The following is a 24,625-nucleotide window of genomic DNA, read 5'->3' as shown; positions in this document are numbered from 1 at the left end:
CGACTATGCTGTAGGGTTTTATATGGAGACGGCAGGTGCTGCCATTAGGACGCCAACAGAGTATAGTACCGTGATGTCCAGATATTAATGGCGGCTCTTGCTCGGGTACTGGTGCAGTTGCATTGCGCTCCGAAGAACCACTTCCAAACCTTGAAGCTTCACCACTGTACAGCCCCTACTGTGGCCATGCTCAGCAACTTCCCCCGCGCGCGCTCGTGTTCTTCGAAAGGCAGGCCTGTCTTCCACTGATTGCTCTCATTTCTACTTGTGGTGAACGGAAAAATTTATACTCGAAGTTTATGCGACTTTTTACACATGACCGGACTGCATACGCTTTTTTGCAACGCCTCATAACGTTACTTATTGACAGCACCTATTATGCCGTGTGTCAAATTTAGTGTTAGATAAAAAAATTTGCCGTCGCTTTTTTGTTTTGCTGCAGCGTGTACTTCGGATAGGTGGGCATCTTGTGGAGGGTGTAGGTATAGTGCATTGATGGTGTGTGGCAGTGGCGCTTCTGGAGGGTAGGATTGGAGTGGAGAGACGGGCGGTAGGTAGTACCTCTGGAGGGTGAAGGTGGGCAGGGTGGGTTGGGGAGGTAGATAGAAGTTGGGGGTGGTTCGATGAAAGCCCCCTAGTCCTGCAGAGTAAAGAGGCTTTACTGTCCGAGGATAAAGACAGACAACGGCATTTTCGCATCGTGACTCTGGCAATGCTTCGACAGTAAAAACGGAAGCTGATGAGGTCACCAGGGCTGCAAAGTAATTTGTCGCATCATAAAGCGCCGTGTAGAGCCCACGTGTCTCAACGATGTTCCATTGCTCGTATGAAGACAAGATGAAAGCGGCTACTGTTGGCGCGCTAGCGTAGTACAAAGCTGTTAACGCTGAAGGCTTTATGGCGTCTTTGGCTCAGGTATTGGCATAGTTTCACTGCACTCCGAAGAGCTGGTTTTAAACCTTAAAGATTCACCATCACTATTCGTTTCAGCTGGTGCCGAGCGCGCAGGAGTCTCGTGAAGCAGACAGCGAACTCGACAGTTTAGGGGAGCAGGCATGCAGCACGCTCTCCGTGGGCATGCATCTAGGAGTTACTGCTACCTGAGAGAGGTCGCGCGAACTTACTGTGTGGGTTGTGACATGATGTCGGAGAAAGTCGGGCTTCCAAACGAGGACAGAGATATACGAGTTGAGGGTTGCCGTGCCGACGTGCTTTTCGCCGCTCCAACTGGGTGACTAGGGATGCTTAAAAATGAGACCCATCCAAGACACGCCCTGGTTCTTTCTTTACTCGGCACCATTGACCTGGCCGTTCGCCGAATGTATCTAGTTGAAATGGGCCAGGTCTCCACCATTTTCGGCAATGTCCTCAATGGGGCCACGGACCCAGTGCTCGAAGCGCCAGGAGGTATCACGTTCCACGCTCGCCTCCAGCACATCCGCCGAGGTGTCATACGAGGGCTATTCCCCGTCGGCGTGGTACCAGATGAACACAGCCCAGGAGCTCATTGCAAGTCCAGGTTTTTGTCTTCACGAACGTAGGAACTGCGCGAAGAAGACAGAGAAGTTGGTTAAGGAAGCTATTTATACCACGCTCAGTCATTCTTTTCTTATCGGTGAACGCACTAGGTGAAGTTCGGCAGGCAGCAACAAAACCAGCTCGCAGGATAACACAATGTTGTGATGTGCCACGTATTTCTGCCAGAGGAACGAAAACACGTATAAGCGTCACTGGAATGAGTCATACAAAGCTACCGAGGTGACATTTCAACACAGAAGACACCATTGCTGCGGGCAAAACTTACTTGCCATGCCGCGCATACGTTCTCCAAGTTTAGATCTCTATTTCAGCAAGCCGCTATCTGGAGTCAGTGATGCTTAGCAGTTCAGTTAAAGTAATTCAGGTAATTATGGGAGCGCAAATCGCAGTCATAGCTGCTCGCATCAAGGCTGCAGCTATCATTTAATGAAAAGCTCGAATAGCTCACATCATCTCAAAAGCACGCATGATTGAACTACCGCAATGTTGTTCAACAAGTCAATGAACACCCGTACACCCTTACGCACCCTTGCACCCGAAGGAGCTAAACACCCTTGCACCGGTGCACCTTTGAAGGGTGCATGGGTGCATTAAAGGCGCCAACGTGCTCAGCGCACCATTTAAAAAAAAATAAGAGCGTGGGAAGGGTTCAGTCATTAGCGTTACACCTATCAGGGTGCAAATTTTTTTACTGTGTACTCGGTACTGCCTTACTGACGCACAGCCGCTGTGGGTTGTTTCTCAGATTCAGTGATGCTCTGTGCTTGTTATTTTCTGTCTGAGGCGTTAAAGCAGCTTTCAAAGCTGGATTTTTTTCGACGTCGACGAGCGCTTCTGCATGGACGGCGCGTTTAAGATTACGATTACAGGGTATCTTAATATCCACGAGTTTCAGCTGCGCTCTAATAACTGATTGCAAAGTATCGTAATCGTGCCCCATTCCCTTAATTCCTTAATCAATTTCGCCCCGGTACTTCCAAGGTGTACACCTGTTTGATGTGCATAGCTGATGTGCATAGCCCCGCCCTTTGAGTCCCCGTGTACAAAACATTGGATGTGAAGAGAAGCCTTGTCGTTCGCTTCGTAGGTGGCAAGATTATCGTGCACAGAAGGCTAGGCTTTTGTTTTTCTACTTGATAAATAGGTGAATACATGTCAGGAACTGACAGCGTACTTTGTCAGCAAATTTGTGAAAGGGTCGTACCATTCTGTAGCCGAAGAGGATAAGCTTCTGCTGCTTTAGACAAGTTCAGGTGATGCATGCCACCTGTCTTCCTGATCCGTTTCGCCGCATTCGTGATTAGAAATTATTTGCTCAAAGCAAGCGAACTCAATATAGTGCGGGTAGGTCAGTTCTCGAAAGCGTTGTCACACAGCATTGTCATTTTGGAAGAGGTGGACAGAAAGAGAAGAAAAGACGAAAACAACGGCAAAACATGACATGAGGAGATGCACTGACTACTAAAACGAAAAAGAGAGAGGGGGGGGGGGATGAAAGAAAAAATAAAAACGACAGCGTCGCCCCCGGGAGGGCTCGAACCTCCAACCTTTCGGTTAACAGCCGAACGCGCTAGCCGATTGCGCCACGGAGGCGGACACTTGTGGACCAGAGTTCGACTGCAGAAGTTTAGCAATCTGGGCAACTTGGTTACCGTTCGTTATCCAACTGAAGGCAGCGGGATGCAAAAAAAGGCAGAAGCACAGGACGAGAGCATTGTCATTTTGGAAGAGGTGGACAGAGAGAGAAGAAGACGGAGACGAAAACAACGGCAAAACATGAGGTGAGGAGATGAGCTGACTACTAAAACGAAAAAGGGAGAGGGGGGGGGGGGGGGGGGGCGATGAGAGAAAAAATAAAAATGACAGGGTCGCCCCCGGGAGGGCTCGAACCTCCAACCTTTCGGTTAACAGCCGAACGCGCTAGCCGATTGCGCCACGGAGGCGGACACTTGTAGACCAGAGTTCGACTGCAGAAGTTTAGCAATCTGGGCAACTTGGTTACCGTTCGTTATCCAACTGAAGGCAGCGGGATGCAAAAAAAGGCAGAAGCACAGGACGACAGCATCGTCATTTTGGAAGAGGTGGACAGAGAGAGAGAAGAAGACGGAGACGAAAACAACGGCAAAACATGAGGTGAGGAGATGCGCTGACTACTAAAACGAAAAAGGGAGAGGGGGGGGGCGATGAGAGAAAAAATAAAAATGACAGGGTCGCCCCCGGGAGGGCTCGAACCTCCAACCTTTCGGTTAACAGCCGAACGCGCTAGCCGATTGCGCCACGGAGGCTTTTTTTTTTTTCTTTATTGCCTTCAAGAAAACAACACAAAAATACAGACACCAAACTTTGAAAACCAGCAACCTGCCAGATCTTCCTGGCTGGCCATGTCAAGTTTAAAATTCTCTCAACAGAGTCAAATTTTCCATCCTGGGTAGCCAATCGGGTACACATGCTTGCAGTTTCATCACTTCCACAAATCTACGTACATTTTCCCGAAAATACATGCGGGCTGGTCTAGCGTCAGAGTCGCAGTAATACCCCGCCATTCTGGAGCGCCATATACTATGGAGGCCCCAGAGCATTACCTGATCAAACGGGAACCCGTCCAGGTTTTCAATTGCCAAATATCTGATACCGTGGGGATGAAGCGGCAGTTCTCTTTTAAGTGTTCGTTGCAAAACGTCCCAAAAAAACACACCCTCCCAACAGTGAAGAAACACATGGTCTATTGTTTCGGGGCACTTGCATATTAGGCAATGCGAACCCCACGGTAGGAATAAACCCCTTCCCTCCAAAAACCCTTTAACTGATAGTGTCTCGGTATGCAACTTGAAGAAGAAAGTTTTGGTTCCTGCCTGTACTTGCATTCTTTTTACTCTTTTCAGAACATCCCCTCCGTGGCCTCCATCGTACAAAGCTCTGTACATGGGCACTGGAAAAACAACATCACACAGATCTGCGTATAGCTTTTTCCGCTTCACGTCACTTAAATATTCTCTCGAAAAACGCACAACAAGAAATTTAACGCTATCAGCAACTTCTCTGAAGTAACCTAAAGTTCTTCCGGAAAAATAATTTGTTCCCACAACAAAATCAGGCAAAACACGGGTCAACCTTAGTTGACACATAGTTCTCAAAAAAGGGTCACGCACATCTCTAAAAAAGAAAAACCTGTTTACAAGCTGGCGCAGAAACAGATGTCCTAGCCCAAGGTAAAGTGAACTAGACTATATTCTAGTACACTTTACCCAAGGCCACCATCTTTCACACGTCTAAACAAATTCGTCCGTCTGCACCGTTCCCAGGTCGAGGACCAAACAAAAACAGCTAAAATGCGATGTATCTTCTGTACATTTGCCCGGGAACAGTGCAACACTTGCATGACGTACCACAGTTTGCTTAAAAAGAACAAGTTACACACCGTCGCTCTCGCAAAGATTGATAAATGTGCCCCCTTCCATCTATCTGATTTTTCCCGTAGTTCGTTCGCTTGTTCTTTCCAATATGCATCACTGTCCCGGTAGCAATTTAGTGGCACTCCTAGGTATTTTGGGGGGATAGTTACCCAAGTCACATTTGCAAAAAGATCTGGGGTTGATGGCCAACCCCCATGCCAAAGTCCCTGGCACTTTGCCCAGTTCACTTTACTTCCGGTTGCCTTCCTGAAACTGTCAACTGACACAACAGCCTCCCGTATGCTCTGCTGATTCACAGCAAACACCGCTAGGTCATCCGCGTACGCAAGCAACTTGACTTCAGCTGCCTGCAACCTAAAACCTTGAACAGCCTCGTTCTTAATAATGTTCAAACATAGTGTCTCTATGTAAATGGCAAACAAAAGTGGACTGAGGGGGCAGCCCTGGCGTACCGAACGTTGCACCCGAATGGGGGCCCCCAGACTCTTGTTTATAATTAATCTCGTAGTGCAGCTGCGGTACGCCATGGCCACGCCCTCTCGAATTACGGAACCTACATTCGCGTGGTCCAGAATACTGAGCAAAATTTCGTGGGCGACACAGTCAAATGCTTTTTCGAGGTCTAGTTGGAGGATGGCCACACATTCATTAGTCAGATCACAACACTCCAGAACCGATCTTGCCGTGTGTATGTTAGTCATAATTGATCTCCCCTTTATCCCGCACGTTTGATGAGGGCCGACAATATCCTGAATTACTGACTGCAGCCTCCTTGCTAGCACTTTCATTAAAATTTTATAATCGACATTAGTCAAGGAAATTGGCCTGTAAGCTGTGACCTGCTGGAGCTTTTCCTCGTTATTTGTCTTGGGAATTAGAATAGTGTAAGATAACCCGTATGACAGCGGCAATCTGTTTATTTCGTAGGCTTCTTGGTACAACGCAGTCAATATTGGCGCTATTTCGTTCTTAAACCCCTTATAGAAAGCTGCACTTAAGCCGTCTGGCCCAGGCGACTTTCCCATATTTAAACTATCGATTGCTTTTTCGACCTCGAGTTCTGTGATTGGCATCTCTAATCTTTTCTTCGTGTCCTCGTCTAGTCGTGGCATAGCCTTAAGAAACTTTTCTTTGAACAAGTTTATGTCGACGTCCTGTTTGTTAAAAAGCTGCTGATAATATTGGAAGAAGCCTTGTCTGATATGTTCGTCATCTGACGATAACATGCCACCCCATGCAATCTTATCAATATGATTTTTCTCTGCATGAGCCTTTTCTAATGCCAGTGCTCTTTTCGAGGGCGTCTCGCCCATGCTCCAGCTTTCCGCCCTTGCCCTCACTAACGCTCCTTGGTATCTGTCTTCTTCCATCAACGCAAGCTGTTCTTTTATTTTCCTAATATCTTCTATCCATTTGCCGGGTGCCTTACATTCTTGCTCATGTAGTTTTTCCAGCAAAGCCTTTAGCTGGGTTTCTTTAATTTTCTCCTGATACCGCAGGCAACTGGACCTATCAATGGCCTTTATTTTAATCTGTTCTTTGCACATCTCCCATTGCTTCCAGATTTCGTACAATGTGCCCGGCCTTACTTTAATGAGTTCATTTAGTACAACCTGTCTAAAGGCTTCATCACTGAGCAATTTGTTGTTAAATTTCCATAACTTCCAGCTAAATGCATTCCTTCGTTTTCTGGTGCCGAATACGCATTTCACTAAGCAGTGATCCGTGAATGTCATGGGCACAACTTGGTATTCATTACATACGGGAATCAAATCCAGCGACACATAAATTCTGTCAAGGCGCGCGTGGCTCGCACCTTGGAAGTGCGTGTAATGTACGGCGCGCGCTCCCCCCAGGTACTCAGCCACATCTTCCATATTCCACTCGCTAGTTAACTGGCACAACACATCAGTACTCTTGTCTCTGAAGCCGCGTGTGCTGGTTTTGTCCCGAGCATTCAGTACACAGTTGAAATCGCCCAGCATTAGAACCTGCCTCTCCGTACTTAACTGCTGCATAACATTCTCGAAAAACACTGCTCTTTCCTCAACCATGTTAGGGGCATACACACAAATAATGCGCCACTCAGCATTGGAATATGCAAAATCGGCTACAACACACCGTCCTGACAGACATGAGTAGTGAGCCTGTACAATCAGTCCGGGCCGCTTTTTGACAAACAATACACACCCAGCCGATGTCCCTACCGCGTGGCTCACAATGGCGTAAAATCTAGCCGTGAAACGTTGCACCATGCTCCCGGTCTCTTCCTCCCCATCAACCTTTGTTTCTTGTACGGCAAGCACGTCGATATCATGGTCACTTAGCAGGCGGTGTACTTGGCTCTGCTTCTTTTTGGCTGCCAATCCCCTGACATTTAACGTGGCTACACTCAAAGGGGTTTCAGGCGCCATTTTCATAAAGGGTGAATAGACCGAGAGCATGGTGCTTACCTTCCTCGTCTAGCGCGCGGCTAGACGCCGTCGTTGGAACCGCCTCCGTCTGGTGCGAGCGGCTGAACTGGCAGCGGGGGCGCTTTGTCCGCTGCACGCCTCTCCGAAGAAAGGTTTGGCCGCGGACGTAGTGTGGACCGCCGGGGTTGGACTGTTTTTGCTGGCGGCTCGTCGACACCGGGGACTGTTGCCTTGTCACCTTCGAGATCTGTCTGTGTGTGGGGTCGCTTGGCTGGGGCTGTGACGCTTGGCGAACGAGTACCGCTGGTGTCCGGGTGCTCCTCACCGTTATCCTGCTCCATGTCGTCTGCCGGCTGAGGTGACGTCTCTTCCTCGGACCTAGGGAGGTCAGGTGTAGCGTCACTCCTCCCCGCACCGCTGGCAGCATTGATGTCTCGAGGGGAGTCTACCGACGAGTCTGTCTCCTGTGCCTGCGTACGCTCTTCTCCGGTTCCCTTTGCCGCCTCCTCTGCCTCGACTACGTCCATAGTGAGCTCTGCCGACCGCTCCCTCGTTCCAGGTCCCGCGGCCGAAGCGTACGTGAGCACACAGTCAGCCTCCTCATGTCCGTAGCGCCTACATTTCGAACATCGGGGCACCTTACATTCGCGGCGGACGTGTCCCGTGCCTCGACAGCGTAAGCACTGCATCGCCCGCCCAGGCACAACGACAAGGGCTAATTCCCCGGCGACTCGCAGCTGGTGCGGTAAGTCATCTACCTTGATGCCCGGATTCAATTTCAGGAGCACCGCCCTCGTGGTGGACCCCTTCTCCTTGACGCCTTGAACTCGCCACCTCTCCCGGGTCACTTCGGTCACGTTCCCAAAAGCCGCAAAGGCCGTCCGGATGTCATCATCTGCCACGCCGTGCAACATCCAGCGGAGTCGCAGCTTCACTTGTTGGTCTTCGGGATCGATGATGAGGCAGCGGCGACCTTTAACTTCCAGTTCCTTGAACGCCGCCAGCTTCTTTGTTGCTTCTGTGCTGGTTAAGGTGACAGCCCACACATGGTTGATCTGATACGCCCCCAACGCCAACACGTCGGGGAGCGCACCAACGTTGGCAAGGGCGTCGCGGAAATCCTCGACCCTGTATGGCCTAACCCGCACATCGCCGTGCAAAAAAAGCGTGTTAAAAACAACGCGTCCGGTGGGCAAAGTTGGCAGAATAATCTGATAGTCGCTATCTTCATTGTCCTCGAGCCTGTTTCCGCGGCTGGAAAGGGCCGCTATCGCCGCTCCGCTGGAGCTCATGATCCTGCGTCCGTCACGCTCGGTGGCCGGAAGTAGAATGATTGCGCCACGGAGGCGGACACTTGTAGAGTAGAGTTCGACTGCAGAAGTTTAGCAATCTGGGCAACTTGGTTACCGTTCGTTATCCAACTGAAGGCAGCGGGATGCAAAAAAAGGCAGAAGCACAGGACGAGAGCATTGTCATTTTTGAAGAGGTGGACAGGGAGAGAAAAAGACGGAGACGAAAACAACGGCAAAACATGAGGTGAGGAGATGCGCTGACTACTAAAAAGAAAAAGAGAGAGGGGGGGGGGATGAGAGAAAAAATAAAAATGACAGGGTCGCCCCCGGGAGGGCTCGAACCTCCAACCTTTCGGTTAACAGCCGAACGCGCTAGCCGATTGCGCCACGGAGGCGGACACTTGTAGACCAGAGTTCGACTGCAGAAGTTTAGCAATCTGGGCAACTTGGTTACCGTTCGTTATCCAACTGAAGGCAGCGGGATGCAAAAAAAGGCAGAAGCACAGGACGACAGCATCGTCATTTTGGAAGAGGTGGACAGAGAGAGAAGAAGACGGAGACGAAAACAACGGCAAAACATGAGGTGAGGAGATGCGCTGACTACTAAAACGAAAAAGGGAGAGGGGGGGGGCGATGAGAGAAAAAATAAAAATGACAGGGTCGCCCCCGGGAGGGCTCGAACCTCCAACCTTTCGGTTAACAGCCGAACGCGCTAGCCGATTGCGCCACGGAGGCGGACACTTGTACACCAGAGTTCGACTGCAGAAGTTTAGCAATCTGGGCAACTTGGTTACCGTTCGTTATCCAACTGAAGGCAGCGGGATGCAAAAAAAGGCAGAAGCACAGGACGAGAGCATTGTCATTTTTGAAGAGGTGGACAGGGAGAGAAGAAGACGGAGACGAAAACAACGGCAAAACATGAGCTGAGGAGATGCGCTGACTACTAAAACGAAAAAGGGAGAGGGGGGGAGGGCGATGAGAGAAAAAATAAAAATGACAGGGTCGCCCCCGGGAGGGCTCGAACCTCCAACCTTTCGGTTAACAGCCGAACGCGCTAGCCGATTGCGCCACGGAGGCGGACACTCGTAGACCAGAGTTCGACTGCAGAAGTTTAGCAATCTGGGCAACTTGGTTACCGTTCGTTATCCAACTGAAGGCAGCGGGATGCAAAAAAAGGCAGAAGCACAGGACGAGAGCATTGTCATTTTTGAAGAGGTGGACAGGGAGAGAAGAAGACGGAGACGAAAACAACGGCAAAACATGAGGTGAGGAGATGCGCTGACTACTAAAAAGAAAAAGAGAGAGGGGGGGGGATGAGAGAAAAAATAAAAATGACAGGGTCGCCCCCGGGAGGGCTCGAACCTCCAACCTTTCGGTTAACAGCCGAACGCGCTAGCCGTTTGCGCCACGGAGGCGGACACTTGTAGACCTGAGTTCGACTGCAGAAGTTTAGCAATCTGGGCAACTTGGTTACCGTTCGTTATCCAACTGAAGGCAGCGGGATGCAAAAAAAGGCAGAAGCACAGGACGACAGCATTGTCATTTTGGAAGAGGTGGACAGAGAGAGAAGAAGACGGAGACGAAAACAACGGCAAAACATGAGGTGAGGAGATGCGCTGACTACTAAAACGAAAAAGGGAGAGGGGGGGGGGGCGATGAGAGAAAAAATAAAAATGACAGGGTCGCCCCCGGGGGGGGCTCGAACCTCCAACCTTTCGGTTAACAGCCGAACGCGCTAGCCGATTGCGCCACGGAGGCGGACACTTGTAGACCAGAGTTCGACTGCAGAAGTTTAGCAATCTGGGCAACTTGGTTACCGTTCGTTATCCAACTGAAGGCAGCGGGATGCAAAAAAAGGCAGAAGCACAGGACGAGAGCATTGTCATTTTTGAAGAGGTGGACAGGGAGAGAAGAAGACGGAGACGAAAACAACGGCAAAACATGAGGTGAGGAGATGCGCTGACTACTAAAAAGAAAAAGAGAGAGGGGGGGGGGATGAGAGAAAAAATTAAAACGACAGGGTCGCCCCCGGGAAGGCTCGAACCTCCAACCTTTCGGTTAACAGCCGAACGCGCTAGCCGATTGCGCCACGGAGGCGGACACTTGTAGACCAGCGTTCGACTGCAGAAGTTAAGCAATCTGGGCAACTTGGTTACCGTTCGTTATCCAACTGAAGGCAGCGGGATGCAAAAAAAGGCAGAAGCACAGGACGAGAGCATTGTCATTTTTGAAGAGGTGGACAGGGAGAGAAGAAGACGGAGACGAAAACAACGGCAAAACATGAGGTGAGGAGATGCGCTGACTACTAAAAAGAAAAAGAGAGGGGGGGGGGAGGGGGATGAGAGAAAAAATAAAAACGACAGGGTCGCCCCCGGGAGGGCTCGAACCATACCATATCATACCATATCTTGGTATCATACCGAACATACCATATCTTGGCAACAAGGAACACATTACACACATAAGCACGCGAAAACATTGACAGTGGCTTGCCTTCCCACGCGTTTGCTTTCTCTCTCGCCCTCTCCGCTTCGCTGCCCCAGTAATGGGTGGGATCACGATATGAATCAAGTGGTACGCCCAGATACTGAGTCGGCAAGTTCGACCATTCCAAACGAGACAAGTGCCGAGGTGTGACGTCCCAGTCGCCGTGTCAAAACCCTGTGCTCTTTACCCAGTTCACTTTGCAGCGTGTCTGTTGACAGAATTTTTCCACAACGATAGTAACCTCTTGAACAGTTTCTGTGTTCGAACAAAACACCGCGATGTCATCTGCGTATGCCAGTATCTTCCCAAGCTCTGACTGTAGTCTAAAACCACTTATACGGTCGTTGTTTATGATCGCCAAGCAGAGAGGATCGAAGTAGGCCGCAGACAGTAAGGATGACAGAGGGCAGCCTTGTCTTACTGAGGATCTCACAAAAATACTGTCAGTGAGCTCCCCATTAACAATTATTCTCGTCGTGCAGTTCGCATACGCCATTCGAACACACTCCAAAATCACGCGGCCAATGTTTGAGTGTTCCAATAACAAAAACAGGGCATCATGTGAAACCCGGTCAAAGGCTTTGGTGAGGTCCAGTTTCATTATTGCCACACGGGCACCAAGCACGTCACAGCATTCCAAAACTGTCCGCACAATGTGTACGTTTGTTGCGATGCTACGGCCTTTAATCCCACACGTGTGGTGTGGTCCAACTAGAATATTCACTATCACACTTTGTAGTCTTTTGGCCAGTACTTTCACGTATATTTTGTAATCCACGTTGGTGAGGCTTATCGGGCGACAAGACCCCACCAATAAGCGTTTTTCTGGATCGTCCGACTTTGGGATCAAAACGATGTGCGAGGTGGTGAATGACAGTGGAAATTGCTTACGCTCATATGATTCGACTAGCACTTTGAGCAGAATGTGTGCGACAGGGAGCTTAAATGCTCTGTAAAATGCAGCGTCCAGGCCATCAGGTCCTGGCGACTTTCCTATTGGGAGTTCGTCTATTGCATGTTCGATTTCAGCCAATGTAATGGGTTGTTCGAGACGTGTTTTTACTTCGTCCTCCAGTTTTGGCATTTGTTGTAAAAATCCGGTACGGAGGTCGTCCTTCACTTCACGCCTGTGGCCCAGCAATTCTTTGTAATGTTCTACAATCACGTTTTTGATCTCAGCGGGTTCACTAGTGCCGACGCCTCCATTATTAATTTGCCGCATCTCTTTTTGATTCGCGTATCGGTTCTCGTCCGACAGCACTCGTTTCGTTGGCGTCTCTCCAGCCCACAGTTTTTCAGACCTCGCGCGGATCAGAGCCGCCTAGTACCTTTCAGTGTCGAGGCGTTCAATCTGTCGTTTCACGTCTTTTATTTCCTTTCTGTACATTCCTGGATGAAAGCTATCCATGCTAAGCAAAAAATCAAGTTCTTTGTGCATTTCTTTCTCCTTTTGCTTCTCACCATATCGAAATGTACTGGCTTTTTCAATCGCCATATTTTTTACTCTCTGCTTAAGCTCCTCCCACTCAACTGTATAACTAGAGGGCTGCGCTGAAAGTAGTTTTTCAAGTTCTCTTGTGGCCTCTTTTACAAAATTTTCGTTCTCTAAAAGTTTCGCGTTCAATTTCCACGCATGCCAGTTAAATTGTGACCTCCTCTTTTTTGTGTCGATAGTTGCAATAACTAAACAGTGGTCACTGAAACTTACGGGCTTAACATCATACCCAGTGCACAGCGGAACAAGTTCAAGAGAGATATACATTCGGTCCATTCTGGCGTGGCTATCGCGTTGAAAATGAGTATACTTGGGCCAAGCACTGCAGGCGTACAAATTGCCGATGTCTTCAAGGTTACAGTCACTGACAAAAGAATTAAGGAGCTCAGCGCTGTTATCCTTCGCACGCGAAGCTTTTGCGCGGTCCTGATCTAAACAAACGCATTTGAAGTCGCCTAGCACGATTAAAATCTTGTCGCAATTTAGATGCGTTTCAAGGCCTTCAATAAAGGTTCTGCGCTCAGTCTCAGTATTCTGAGCATAAACACAAACAACACGCCAATCCAGATTTGTAAAACAAAAATCAACAACAAGTAGGCGACCACTTTAGAAAGCTGCAACAGAAACAACATTAATACCCAAACCTTTACGAATATAAAGAGCGCAGCCTCCCGACGTGCCGACAGAATGGCAAACACATATGTCATACAATGAACGAAAAGAAGACACCATGCGGTCAGTTTCCTCCTCGCTCTCAACCTTCGCTTCTTGAATGGCAATTAAATCAAGCTCATTCTCAACAAAAAGGCGATAGAGCTGCCTTTGCTTCCTTCTTGCTCCTAAGCCACGCACATTCAGTGACGCTAAACAAAACGCTGTATCAAGTTTGACCGCCATGCTCTACGGTAGCAGGCCCAGCAAGAAAAGTTTGTAAGGGGCCAGAGGTGCCTCTGAACTCACAGTGCAGGTGTCTTGAAAGTAAATCAGCTGTCTGCACGTATGAGGGCAACAGGCGCACACACTGTCGTCCCCGCCGCCTTCCTCTCGTAGGCGTCCCCCTCCCCAGCGCCCACCCCCGCACAACCCGGACACTGGAACCACACTGCTAGGAAGGAGGTTTTCCCGCCTGCCTCGGCTCATTCGGGACGTTCGGACGTGGTTTGAGGGAGGGCCTCCTCCTACCGGCCGTTTTCGATGGTGGTTCCTCGCTGGCACTGGCGTCGCGCTACTCTTCTTCGGCATCTTTTTGCTCGCGCGCACGCTTTCCTGCCACAAGGCAGGCACCAGCGCTAGCTTCTCCCAGAGAAACATCCATTGGGTAGGCCCCGGTAGACTTTGAGTTCAATCCGTCTGTCGTCAGCTCCTTCCCAACGTCTTTAAGCGCCGCAGTCTCTGCTTGCCCAGTATCTTTCGGCAAACTTGGGGTGGTTGCGCTTACGCTGGTGCAGGGCTCTGTCGCTACCTGAAACTCAGGCGTGGGTTTCTTGGGTATCGCAGCGGGCTTTCCACTTCCATGTCGTTGTGTTTTCATAACAAATGCAGTGCTTCAAAGCCAAACGACGTTAATATAGAGTAAGGCTCTGTTTGTTTTCCTCTTTCTTTTTTAGTGGCATCTTTACTTTCAAACGCTAGACACAGTTTCGGTTTCCTATTGCTGAGCACATTTATGTTTTTGTACAGTCGGGGACAAAAGTCTCTGGACCACGTGTTCTTCAAACGAAGTCGAGAGCTCTGCTATTAGCCGGCGGATGAAGGACACATTTGCCGAGGTGTAAGTCAAAATTTTGTTCTTTCATCTCCACAAGTCTGGTCTCCAGCCGCCGGCTAATAGTAGAACTACCGGCTTTTATTTGAGGGACACGTGGTCCAGAGGCCTTTGGCCCCGACTGTACGCATAATTTTTATTCTTGTGTTTTTTCACTTCAGAATCTCAGGGTTAATTAATACGGGTTACGTTCGCGGCTATATACAGTATTTTCTGTGCAAAAGAAAGGTTGGCAATAACACGTCGATCAACCGTACTATAATCGCCCCCCCCCCCCCCCCCCCCCCCCCCCGAACCCACATATGTGGTTAAGCCTCCTCACCACTTATTCTGGTTCATGCAGGATTGTGGAAGGTTCCTCGACATTTTGAATAGGACTGGAGGTATCATGGAGGTTTTATTAATAAGGAGTTTTCACCTGCATCCCAGAATCTGCAATTCTGTGCTGCTTGCGCCACTCAGTGGGCTTGGACCCACATTATAAGCAACCACTTTGCTGATTCAAACTTGTGGGGGGGGGGGGGGGGGGGGGGGGGAGCCACGCCTGGACATCGGAGCTTCACAAACGTCGCGGGCTATGCGGCCATTCGAGAGCGCTGACCACCCCCAGACAAAGGCGCAAAAAATTTAAAGCGACGGGATTCTCGAAGATTCTGCAGAGTGCGCTTCACTGCGCGTGCAAGACCGAATTGTCAGGAGGCTGTAATGGCAACAGCGCCAACCATGCTGCCTGGTGGAATCTGCAAATTCCTTATATGCCAGCTATTGTCTTGTTTTCTTTTAATCCCCAGCTAAATTTTTTTAAATTTCTTAAATATACAAGCGGTATTCGCAGGTGTATTGTATGGCATGACAGATACATCTATGCAACGTGGTATTAGGTAACTATCAAAAACTAATTAACTTTTGAATTTTTGGTTATAGGGCATAATATTATATGGCAGAATAGGAAGCATTCAATATCGAGGCGAACGCCGTTATTAAAATTTTCTAGATCAACTTAGTGGTTGGAGTTATCTAACGCGGAATTATGCGCACAAAACGAGCCGATATGGAAACCCGCGCTTGACATGCTCCGGAAGTAATATATAGCGGCACTCCACTCTGGTGGGAAAGGGGAGGGAGATTTAGAGGCCATAAAACACAGCAGCGTACGCTCAAAGTACGCTACTCTGCGGAACATGGCGGAAGCACCACACAGCATGCGCCTGCATGAGTCGCCCTGTCAAATGGCTGTGTAGGGAACACCTTACGGGGAACGCTACCAATGAGGTGCACGCTTCTCACAATTTAAAATATGGGCGTGCTGCTTTTTTCGTCACCGGCAGTGTCCGCCTTGAAGTGGGGCTGTGTACGACTTTCAGAGCATGTAGCGAGTCTGTTTTAACATCGTGCTATCTTGTACGCACAATTCTACATTTCATGTCTTGAACCACTATTTAAATTTTTTAAACAGGGTTCGCCCACGATGTTGAAGGCCTTCAATGCCGCGAATCTATATTCAGGCCTACTACAAAGAATTATAATACTGATTACTTAATAATAGTTAACTAACCGTGTTTTAACCGCCTACTACCGCGCACATAATTCCAGCGTTGCCGTACAATCTCCCTACACTGACCGCAGCTTAAAAGCATCCGGTACGCTTTCTACCTTCCGGACGTCATAAGCCAGCATTGCTTTGTTTTCAAAACACTGGTATAGCTTGGAGATATTAATGCGTGAGAAAATGTTTGCATAAAGCGCAACATACGGTGCCGGTTTCCGACTTTGGCGACTGAACTGCGACCTTAAATGCCTATTTCGGCAGCCAAAATAAAAATTTTCATTGTGTAACAACTCCGTTTATGTTCACCGCTAAAGGTGAATTCCGATTAAGTTTCAGTAGGGTAGATCTACTGATCGGCAGACAGTGGGCACATTTATTTATTTATTTATTTATTTATTTTAGAAATTTTTGCGCGCGAAAAAGTTGCAGCCTATATGCCTATATCGGCAGCCAAAATAAAAATTTTCACTGCGTAAGATCTCGGTTTCTGTTAACCCCCAAAGGTGAATTCCGATTAAGTTTCAGTGGGGTCACTACTGACCGGCAGACACTGGACACATTTCAGAAATTTTTGCGCGCGAAAAAGTTGCAGCCAACACACCTATCGCACTAATCGGTTGCACTTCACCCTTTTTGAGTTCTGATGACTGAAGCACAAGAATTTAGCCGTTCGGAAAAACTGGAGGCACATCTCCTGGGCCCACTGTTCTTTGTGCTTTCCCTTGAAAAAAAAAGAAAACAAATCAATACATATCAACGCTGCTTAATACCTTCCTAATTCAGACAGCCGGTCGTCAGGCATGTATGCTCTTTCGTCGCATAGACATTTTAGCTTCCGTTTTGTTTCGCCAATAGTTTTATCTTATCTATTTTTTGTTAGGCTTCCTACTTTCCATTGGTTATTTGAATAGCCCTTTCTCTGTTGTTGCGACCTTTCAGACAAGAGGTATCATTTCTTGCATGATTAATTACAACTACTTGTACCACAAGAAGTAGCCTCCGCTACCATACAGCATCTGCTATCTTCCCATGCAAAATAGAAAAGGCACTGCCTCCTCACCGCCTCCCAGTACCGCTCTCTGTAGATTTATGACTTAATTTATATTCCAACGCCGACGGTACCCTATAAATTAACAAATGAAAGAAAATGCTCTTTTAATTAACGTTAACAAAGAATTATATCCGAACTGATGACATGTATCACGAATCAAGATATTCAGGCTCGATATACATTATTGCATAAGGCAAGCCACCACCTTAGCTCCAGCGAAGAAGGAAGTTTGTTTCATTGGTTTATTGGGGTTGTTGAGACGCGGGTCCTTAGTTGTCGTCGGGACGCGTGTCCGCTGTCGCCGACCGGCCGGAGCAATGATGAGACGGGGAACTGATTTAGAGCAGCATGAAAAAGATGAATGTATTCACATATTTACAAGCAGCAGCGAGAAGCACGCTACATGCCACGATGTATCACAACAGGAAAAGACACAGACAAAGGAAACAGGAGCCCTTAAATAGAGTCGGCACAGACTCCCGCCCCTTTTCCTCCAATCAGGAGCGTCCTGGTGGCTGATTGGCTTGGAAGGCTTCAACGCCATCCCTGGTAGCGTTCCGGTAGCTGTCCGGCCCGAACGCACAACGCTCTCCACGATGACGACACGCAGGCTCGTTGAGAAGCAGGCCTGGACGCCATTCCTGGGAGCGTTCCGGTGTTGGAAATTCACGTTCACAACAGGGTTTAACGTCCCAAAGCGACTCAGGCTATGAGGGACGCCGTAGTGAAGGGCTCCGAAAATTTCGACCACCTGGGATTCTTTAACATGCACTGACATCGCACAGTACACGGGCCTCTGGAATTTCTCCTCCAAAGAAATTCAGCCACCGCGCAAAGAAGGTAGTGTAGACACGTATATTGCAGCGAGCTATTGAAGCTTTCCTATGAGAAGGTGGAGTTCAAATCGCACTTTTTTTTGCTTTTGCAGTAACGTCATTTTACATTTGCAGCGAATGAACTATATAGTGCAGAGATTAAACGCACTTGTTCTGCGGATCATAACCTGCCGTTTAACTCGCGTGGCACTTGCTTTGTGATAATTTTTTTCTGGCCTTCTTTCCGTGATAACTTTGTTTATAAAATTTCAAGGTCTTCTCCTAAGATGAGCGCTCGTTATGCTCAGTGAGGTGCAATCGTTGTGTGACACCGTATATTATTTGCGTAAATATCAGTGTGCAGAAAGGTTTGCCCTCTTATGCTTTTGTGTTAATTTAATCTCTCTGCCTGAGCTGTTTCTAAAGCGAGTAGTCTATGTGATCTATGACCAGTTGTTTGTTACGCCTAAATTTCGTGTTGTGGCTCCAGTACACATATATCGTCGCCAACAGCCTTACCTCACTCTTCATTCCACGGTTCCGCTTGAAATAGATGAACGTTCCAAGTACGACGGCAGCTGCTAGAGCAATCCCTACCACCACAGGTTGAGCGCCGAATGGTATTCCATTTCTTGATAAGGAAATGTAGCAATGTGTAGTGGCTGCGCGCATACTGATAGCAACACGCGCGCTACTGGTACAGGCCCCTTTGATAAGGGCTTATAGTATACCGCGGCACCGAGCGCTGTCGCGGCGCTTCGTCCTAGCTTGTCATTGACGGTGGCCCAGCTCTGCTTCTCGCTCGCCAGTAACTTTGTTAGGTGGAATAAAGAAATTCTGTCGACGCACTTTGCTGTAACTTCGTGGTTGTTGCTTGCACGGAAGAACATCAAACAATGTCTGGTTACAGTATTCGGAGATCTGCCTTTTCAAGCAGGGAGGAACAGAGATCAATGCATCTCAAACCAGCGCCATCGGTTTTGACAGAAGACGCAGCCGATAGTCCGCAGCATTGACTACCTCAATATTTACGTATATCTTCACACACATGCATTGTACACTCTAGATCTTGGTGCTACTGTTATAACTTGCCGTATCAAACTCTGAAACGCTCTATAACTTATGAGGAAGCGTAAGTGGCGCCGATGAGTAGTAAACTTGCCTAGCTGTTATTTGTGTTCACATCCATGATTACCGTTAATCTAATTAACCATAACTGGTCTGCGCACTTCTTTCAAACACGTGTTTACAGTCGAGTGTCTGAATTACATAAAATATAATCATAATCATATTAGGAAAAAAGCTATGGCGCTTGTCTATCAAAAACTACGCATTTGCAATAAACCACATGTTCTGGAACAAAATAGTACTATTGTGAAGCCCATGCAGTACTAGCAGGGGCGAAAAAGGGTCTTACAACACAGAGTGGGCCCTTTTAATGGCTGCTGTCACACGCGATGCGTGACGGCAATAAAACACGATGCCGGTGTCACGCCGATTAGAACAAAGGCTTTCGCCATTTATGAGGGCATCAGCCTCCATGATCCCTACTACCACTAACCCTCTTTAGCGCGCGCACTTCAGAAAGCACTCACGCGTTGCGTTATTCCTGAAGGCGTGCATGTGAAAGATTGCGTCTCTAGAGCGATTATTAAATCAGCATGTTCGGTAGAGCCGTAGGCAACCATCAGTTCAATCGATCGATCGATTGATTGATTGAATCAATCAATCAATCAATCAATCAATCAATCATAATATTCACTGCAAACAACATACATATGTGCAGTCAGACAGGAATGAAATGCGAACACGCATATGCTGTACGTTTACACTTTAGAGCGAGACATTCCTTCACAAACGGTTTATGAATATATATTTCGGTAGAACCCATCCCCTTAAACATGAATCAGGCTCGTTGTGTACTGCAGCTTAAAGTGCACAAATATTATATTTGGTTTTGTTGATAGACGCTGTTCGCATTTTATTCCGGCCTGGCTATGCATGTTTCAGGTGAAGGGAGAAAAATACGCGTAACAGCGGCTTAACGATGCTTACCATCACCATTGCTTACGGCAAAAATAAGAAGTTCTTCTTTGAGCTCCATATATTTTGGCATGAAAAGCGTTTATAGACCTTCGCTCGGTAGTAACGCTCCTTTCTATGCGGAAGGTATAAATTTGCCTTTCTTGGCCGGGAGATACTGTTAAGTTCAATTTTAGGTTGTTTGCCGTATTTAGACGGAGCTATTACATATTACGTCAACTATCTTTTCTATTATGTCTAACACAAATAACAGACGAAAGGAATGCCCTATCTGACAGCCTGCCATCACTGAAGGAGCACGTGGTCCACAAACAGTCTTCTCTGCTATCAGTGCTACCAGCCAGTGCTACCAGCTGCATTTTACGTGTGCACTTAACTCTCATGGGTACTAAAGACCATTCACTGGTTCAAATTTAATTTCGCAGTTCCCCCCATCTATGTGCTGCTCCCTACAGTGCAAGAAAGATATCATTGCTCACCCTGGAAGCGCAAATGCCTGCAGGCACGCAGAATGCTGCGACGACGTGTTATCTACCTTGGCGGCTAACGCAATGCTAAACTTTCCCGACTGATCTACTCAAAAAGGAAAAAAAAAAATGCGGAAAATGGCGCGTCACACGCTACCCTCGGATCTGTTTGTCGCGCCTTCAAAGGTAAGCGACGTTCCCTTTATTCTGCCTGCTGGCGCCCTGCAACTGCTGGTAAAATATTTGTGGGTTCTCTCACCTGAAGGTAACCAATATCGGTCCGAGAACAGCTGGGCAGCCGTACTGCGTCACTGGGGTTTCATGAGAGCGAGTTCTGCGTCTCTAACAGCGATTACAACATTCTTGGAAGAGATTTATTTCCCTTCTGTATTCGCATCGGCCTATGCGCCCTTAAACAGCGACCGCTTATTAAGCAGCAGACTGTTTCACTTCTCACAGGGTAAACAATTTCACTCTTGAAGAGCAAATTCATTTCCATCGACTGGTGTTCTGGCCCTTTTCTTACCATTTTTCGGGTAGATTCGAGACACGCTTTGCAGAAAAGACTTGCAAGAAATATAAAACAGCGCACTGTGGCTGCAGTAAGCTGTCATAACGGCAAGCTGGAAGATACTTGTACATACGGCAGTCCTTGAAAATAAAAATGTTAAGAATTGAGGACAATAACAAAGTTCGTCCTGGTTAGATCCTATGCATATTCCAAGACATAAGTCTTTCTTCACAAACGTTCGTCGCACGCGCTTTTCGAATAGCCGGTAATTTTCCTGTATATCGTGGAGGATTGCAGTACGTACAACTGGCAAGGGTGGAACCAGACTTTAAAGGCGCGTTTACCTTTCGACATGACGCGCACGGGCACACACCCACACACGCGCGCGCAGCTTGTCGATGTCACGCAAGCCAAAGCGGGACCCTCTCAATTGAAAGGGCGCTTGACCGCTGGCGCTTTTGCTGACTTCAGGAGCGCTCCGACAGGGGGCTCTGACGGCGCCGGCGCCGTCACAGCGCAGAGCGCGCCAGCGGCCCGTCGAGCAGTTTTCCTGCTCCCACAGGCAGCTAGCTGCTTTGTGAACCCGCGACAATGCCTCCGGCAAATGGCTTGTCGGACGTCTTGTGCAATCTAGACATGCGCGCCTCCAGCCACACCGGGAAAACAAAATGAAATTTTCTGAGTAGAGTTTCTTAATATTTACTCGAGCGAAAGCTGGCGGCTCGGCCCTTCATCCACCACGGACGCCTGAGGCATGCCGGGCAGACAGCGGTTTCGAATTGACATCTCGTGGCTTGTTGACTATGCTACGGATTGCAATTTTTTGCCTGTTCAGTTTCGTTTTCAACATTATAGTTTTCATGATGGTGCGGTTTGTGGTGGTAAATGATGTCAGATCTAAACACCTGCGCGTAGTATCTTTCACAAAATAAAAAAAAAGCAGGGATGATTTGGGATCATAACCTAAGAAGCAGTTTTTTTAAGGCTGTCCCACAACATATACAGTTCGCATGCTTCCGCAGAGCAAAGGGGACGGTCGCTTTCTGCTGCGAGAAATCTTCAGAAATGATGCTGCCAACAAATTTAAGAAGAAATTTTCATCCGCCTGGAAACGAGCAATAAAGTGCAAATACAACGCTTGAAAACGCTTAACGCGCTTAATAAAAGACGAGGTGTATTATGTTTAGCGCCGAAATTGACATGCCGTACTACAAAACCAAAAACAATGAACACCTCAACAGGGGCACTTGTATTTAGAAATTAATACAATTATCGATAATTTAAAGTATCTAGGACATGAGCTGAATCATCACTCATTCAGGAATTAAACTGTTTGGGGCTTGTGCCAGACACTGAGAAATGTGCTTCTGTTTGCATTGTGTAGCTTTCGCTACAAAATTTTCTGAAATCAGAGGACGCCTACAGGAGCGTCCGCAGCACTTAGATAATTTTCTGTTACGCCATATGAATGGAGCCCTTCGCTTTCGGGTAAAACCCGATTTGAGCCGATTCTTGCTCCCTGAACATATTCCTTAAAAGTTGGGTTAAACCCGATTTCCGAGGGGCTCTTTAAGATATACCAAACCGCATGGACGTGCATTATTCTCAACGAAGCTGAAGACTCCGCACGAAAATTAGTGAACATACCGTGTTTATTCCAGTTTAGTGGTCATTCTGTTAGTGATCTTGAACCTCTCTTAGCGTTTGTTATTCATGATATGACTTAGTTTGAGTATATGCTCGAAAAGTAACTTTTAGAAGTGAGACGCACGAACACGGGTACTGACCACGCATTTATTCGGCATCACGTATCAAGCGCTATCTACGCTAACGACGTCCTGCTCCGGGGCTCTTGCCGGTTTGAAATATCTTCTGTGATGTTTAATGACTGTTTTTGAAGTGTGCAAGGAAGCAGGTCTTGCATGCACGTGGAGTGCTGCGTAGGAGATTTTCTGCGCAACCTCTCATTTGCATGTTTTGGTGAAATATTGAACAAAAAATAGGGCATTTTATGTCTCGCACAAGAACGAGAGCTAATACTAAATCGCCTTTTGCAGCAGAAAGAAACACCCCCCAAAATACCCGAATCATGGAAATATTGGTACATAACCCGATTTGTACTAGAATTTGGGCTCCCCAAAATCTGGAAAAAATACAACCCGAAAACGAAGGACCCTGCATATAAACAACAGGCGCCATGAAAACGACAGAAACGAGGAACTTTGCTAGGGAATGTCCGTTCTAGTCAGGGAGAAACGATGAGCAGAAGGTGACTTTCGTCTGCCTGTTGTGCGCCTCGCTCACTACAGCCGCTGCCGAACGTTCCGGGAACACGTCTAGAACAGGTCCAATGCGAACTGTGTTCGGCACTTCGAGATCTGCCTCACAGTGCATAAATGGAAATTTTTCAGACATCACCATGGGGGTACCCCTTTTGTCACGGCGTCTTAAGATCTACTATCAGGGGCGAAATTACCTATGACATGCGAAAAGTGCATCCAGGCGCATAGGTGTCATGTCTTCCAGCAATAACCCCATTTGTCAACAGCACTTTGCAGCACGTGAGCCCGACTTTAATCTCCAGAAGTGTGGTCTTGAGCCGCACAGAGTCCATGGTAGAGAGATAGCAGGTAGATGGATTTCTTAATAAGGCAAAGTAAACAAGGGAGGGGGAAGCCACAGCCAAAAATCCTGAGGCTTCGCCCTCCCGTGTTCACTTCATGTTGTTTAGATTAATGACAAAGTTCTTTAAAAGAGCGGAAAAGACAGCCACAAAAACACAAATGGGACACACAGCGCTTTGTGTGTCCACTGTGCGTCTTTGTCTGTATCTTTCAAAAAGCATGAACAACCACCTAGCCCGTACCTTTTCTCTTGTAATATCAGCTTTTGGATCGATTTGCCGTTAACACGTCCTGGAGAATTTTGTCGCCGTTAGGACATGGAAGTTGTTTGCTTTCGGTCACGTTGACAGCTAGGGTGTAATCCGCTGCGAATGGCTGCAGCTGATATATTGAACGCTTTGCGCCAAGCCGTACTATGACATTCGAAACCAGGCATGAGAAATTAACGCAAAAAATTGTTTTCAAAATGTGCGTCCCTGTGTTTTGAGCAAGCTCTCCGAAGCGCATCGTTTCGTTTGCTTGTTTGGAAGAATGAGCGCTCTAATAGCGCCAAAATGTGGTGGTTTTTTTGCACGGCGATTTCTTATTACATAGATCACTGGAAAAGAGTATCAGTGGGTACTTGAAAGAAGCGCAGAACATTGTGTACATGTGAGAGCACCACAGTAGTCGCGTAATTTATCCCTTGGGAGAAGATTTTCTTCTGTGCAGTCTTGACATGTTTATCACGCAATACTGTAAATGTCAAAAATTTTCTCCCAGTTGTTATTGGTGAGAGAACAAAATACGATGTTCTTTGGGCTCCAAGCTGACCATGTTCCGTATGACATGTGCATGTTCCATTAAAGATCATGTCAAAGTCAGCGCCTTCTGTGCCTCGTCTTCGTCCCGCTTCACGAGTGCTGCGCTGTTTCCAGTCGGGGCGTTCAGTGAGCTACCCCGTTAGCGCACGCTAGCCTCTAACAATTCTCTTACATCAGGTATGCGACAAGCACCTGAGAAGAAGCAATGTTATGCTTGCCGCACTACCTTCTCCAAATTGCAGACAAGTGCTCCGCACTCTTGGTCATTCTCGTAACGCTCGCATGGCTCACATTAGATCAACCTTTCGTCATCCTTGTCGTCATAATATGTGAGGCCTAAAATATCATATGATGTGC

At 47.8% G+C, this 24,625-nt stretch overlaps 9 non-coding genes across 9 annotated transcripts; all 9 read right to left on the bottom strand.

Annotated features, from left to right (window-relative positions):
• Positions 1-3,058: 3,058 nt before the first annotated feature.
• Positions 3,059-3,132, bottom strand: TRNAN-GUU (transfer RNA asparagine (anticodon GUU)). The gene has a single exon. It is a non-coding gene; the product is annotated as a tRNA-Asn (tRNA).
• Positions 3,133-3,408: 276 nt separating this feature from the next.
• TRNAN-GUU (transfer RNA asparagine (anticodon GUU)) lies at positions 3,409-3,482 on the bottom strand. The gene has a single exon. It is a non-coding gene; the product is annotated as a tRNA-Asn (tRNA).
• A 268-nt stretch (positions 3,483-3,750) lies between these two features.
• On the bottom strand, positions 3,751-3,824 carry TRNAN-GUU (transfer RNA asparagine (anticodon GUU)). Its single transcript has one exon. It is a non-coding gene; the product is annotated as a tRNA-Asn (tRNA).
• A 5,155-nt stretch (positions 3,825-8,979) lies between these two features.
• On the bottom strand, positions 8,980-9,053 carry TRNAN-GUU (transfer RNA asparagine (anticodon GUU)). The gene has a single exon. It is a non-coding gene; the product is annotated as a tRNA-Asn (tRNA).
• Positions 9,054-9,319: 266 nt separating this feature from the next.
• Positions 9,320-9,393, bottom strand: TRNAN-GUU (transfer RNA asparagine (anticodon GUU)). The gene has a single exon. It is a non-coding gene; the product is annotated as a tRNA-Asn (tRNA).
• Positions 9,394-9,661: 268 nt separating this feature from the next.
• Positions 9,662-9,735, bottom strand: TRNAN-GUU (transfer RNA asparagine (anticodon GUU)). The gene has a single exon. It is a non-coding gene; the product is annotated as a tRNA-Asn (tRNA).
• A 264-nt stretch (positions 9,736-9,999) lies between these two features.
• TRNAN-GUU (transfer RNA asparagine (anticodon GUU)) lies at positions 10,000-10,073 on the bottom strand. The gene has a single exon. It is a non-coding gene; the product is annotated as a tRNA-Asn (tRNA).
• A 268-nt stretch (positions 10,074-10,341) lies between these two features.
• On the bottom strand, positions 10,342-10,416 carry TRNAN-GUU (transfer RNA asparagine (anticodon GUU)). Its single transcript has one exon. It is a non-coding gene; the product is annotated as a tRNA-Asn (tRNA).
• A 265-nt stretch (positions 10,417-10,681) lies between these two features.
• TRNAN-GUU (transfer RNA asparagine (anticodon GUU)) lies at positions 10,682-10,755 on the bottom strand. Its single transcript has one exon. It is a non-coding gene; the product is annotated as a tRNA-Asn (tRNA).
• Positions 10,756-24,625: the final 13,870 nt, after the last annotated feature.

The sequence above is a fragment of the Amblyomma mixtum genome, chromosome 3, assembly GCF_055824585.1.
Source record: "Amblyomma mixtum isolate Tamu chromosome 3, ASM5582458v1, whole genome shotgun sequence".
NCBI classification, from domain to species: Eukaryota; Metazoa; Arthropoda; class Arachnida; order Ixodida; family Ixodidae; genus Amblyomma; species Amblyomma mixtum.
This window is presented reverse-complemented; position numbering and strand designations above follow the sequence as displayed.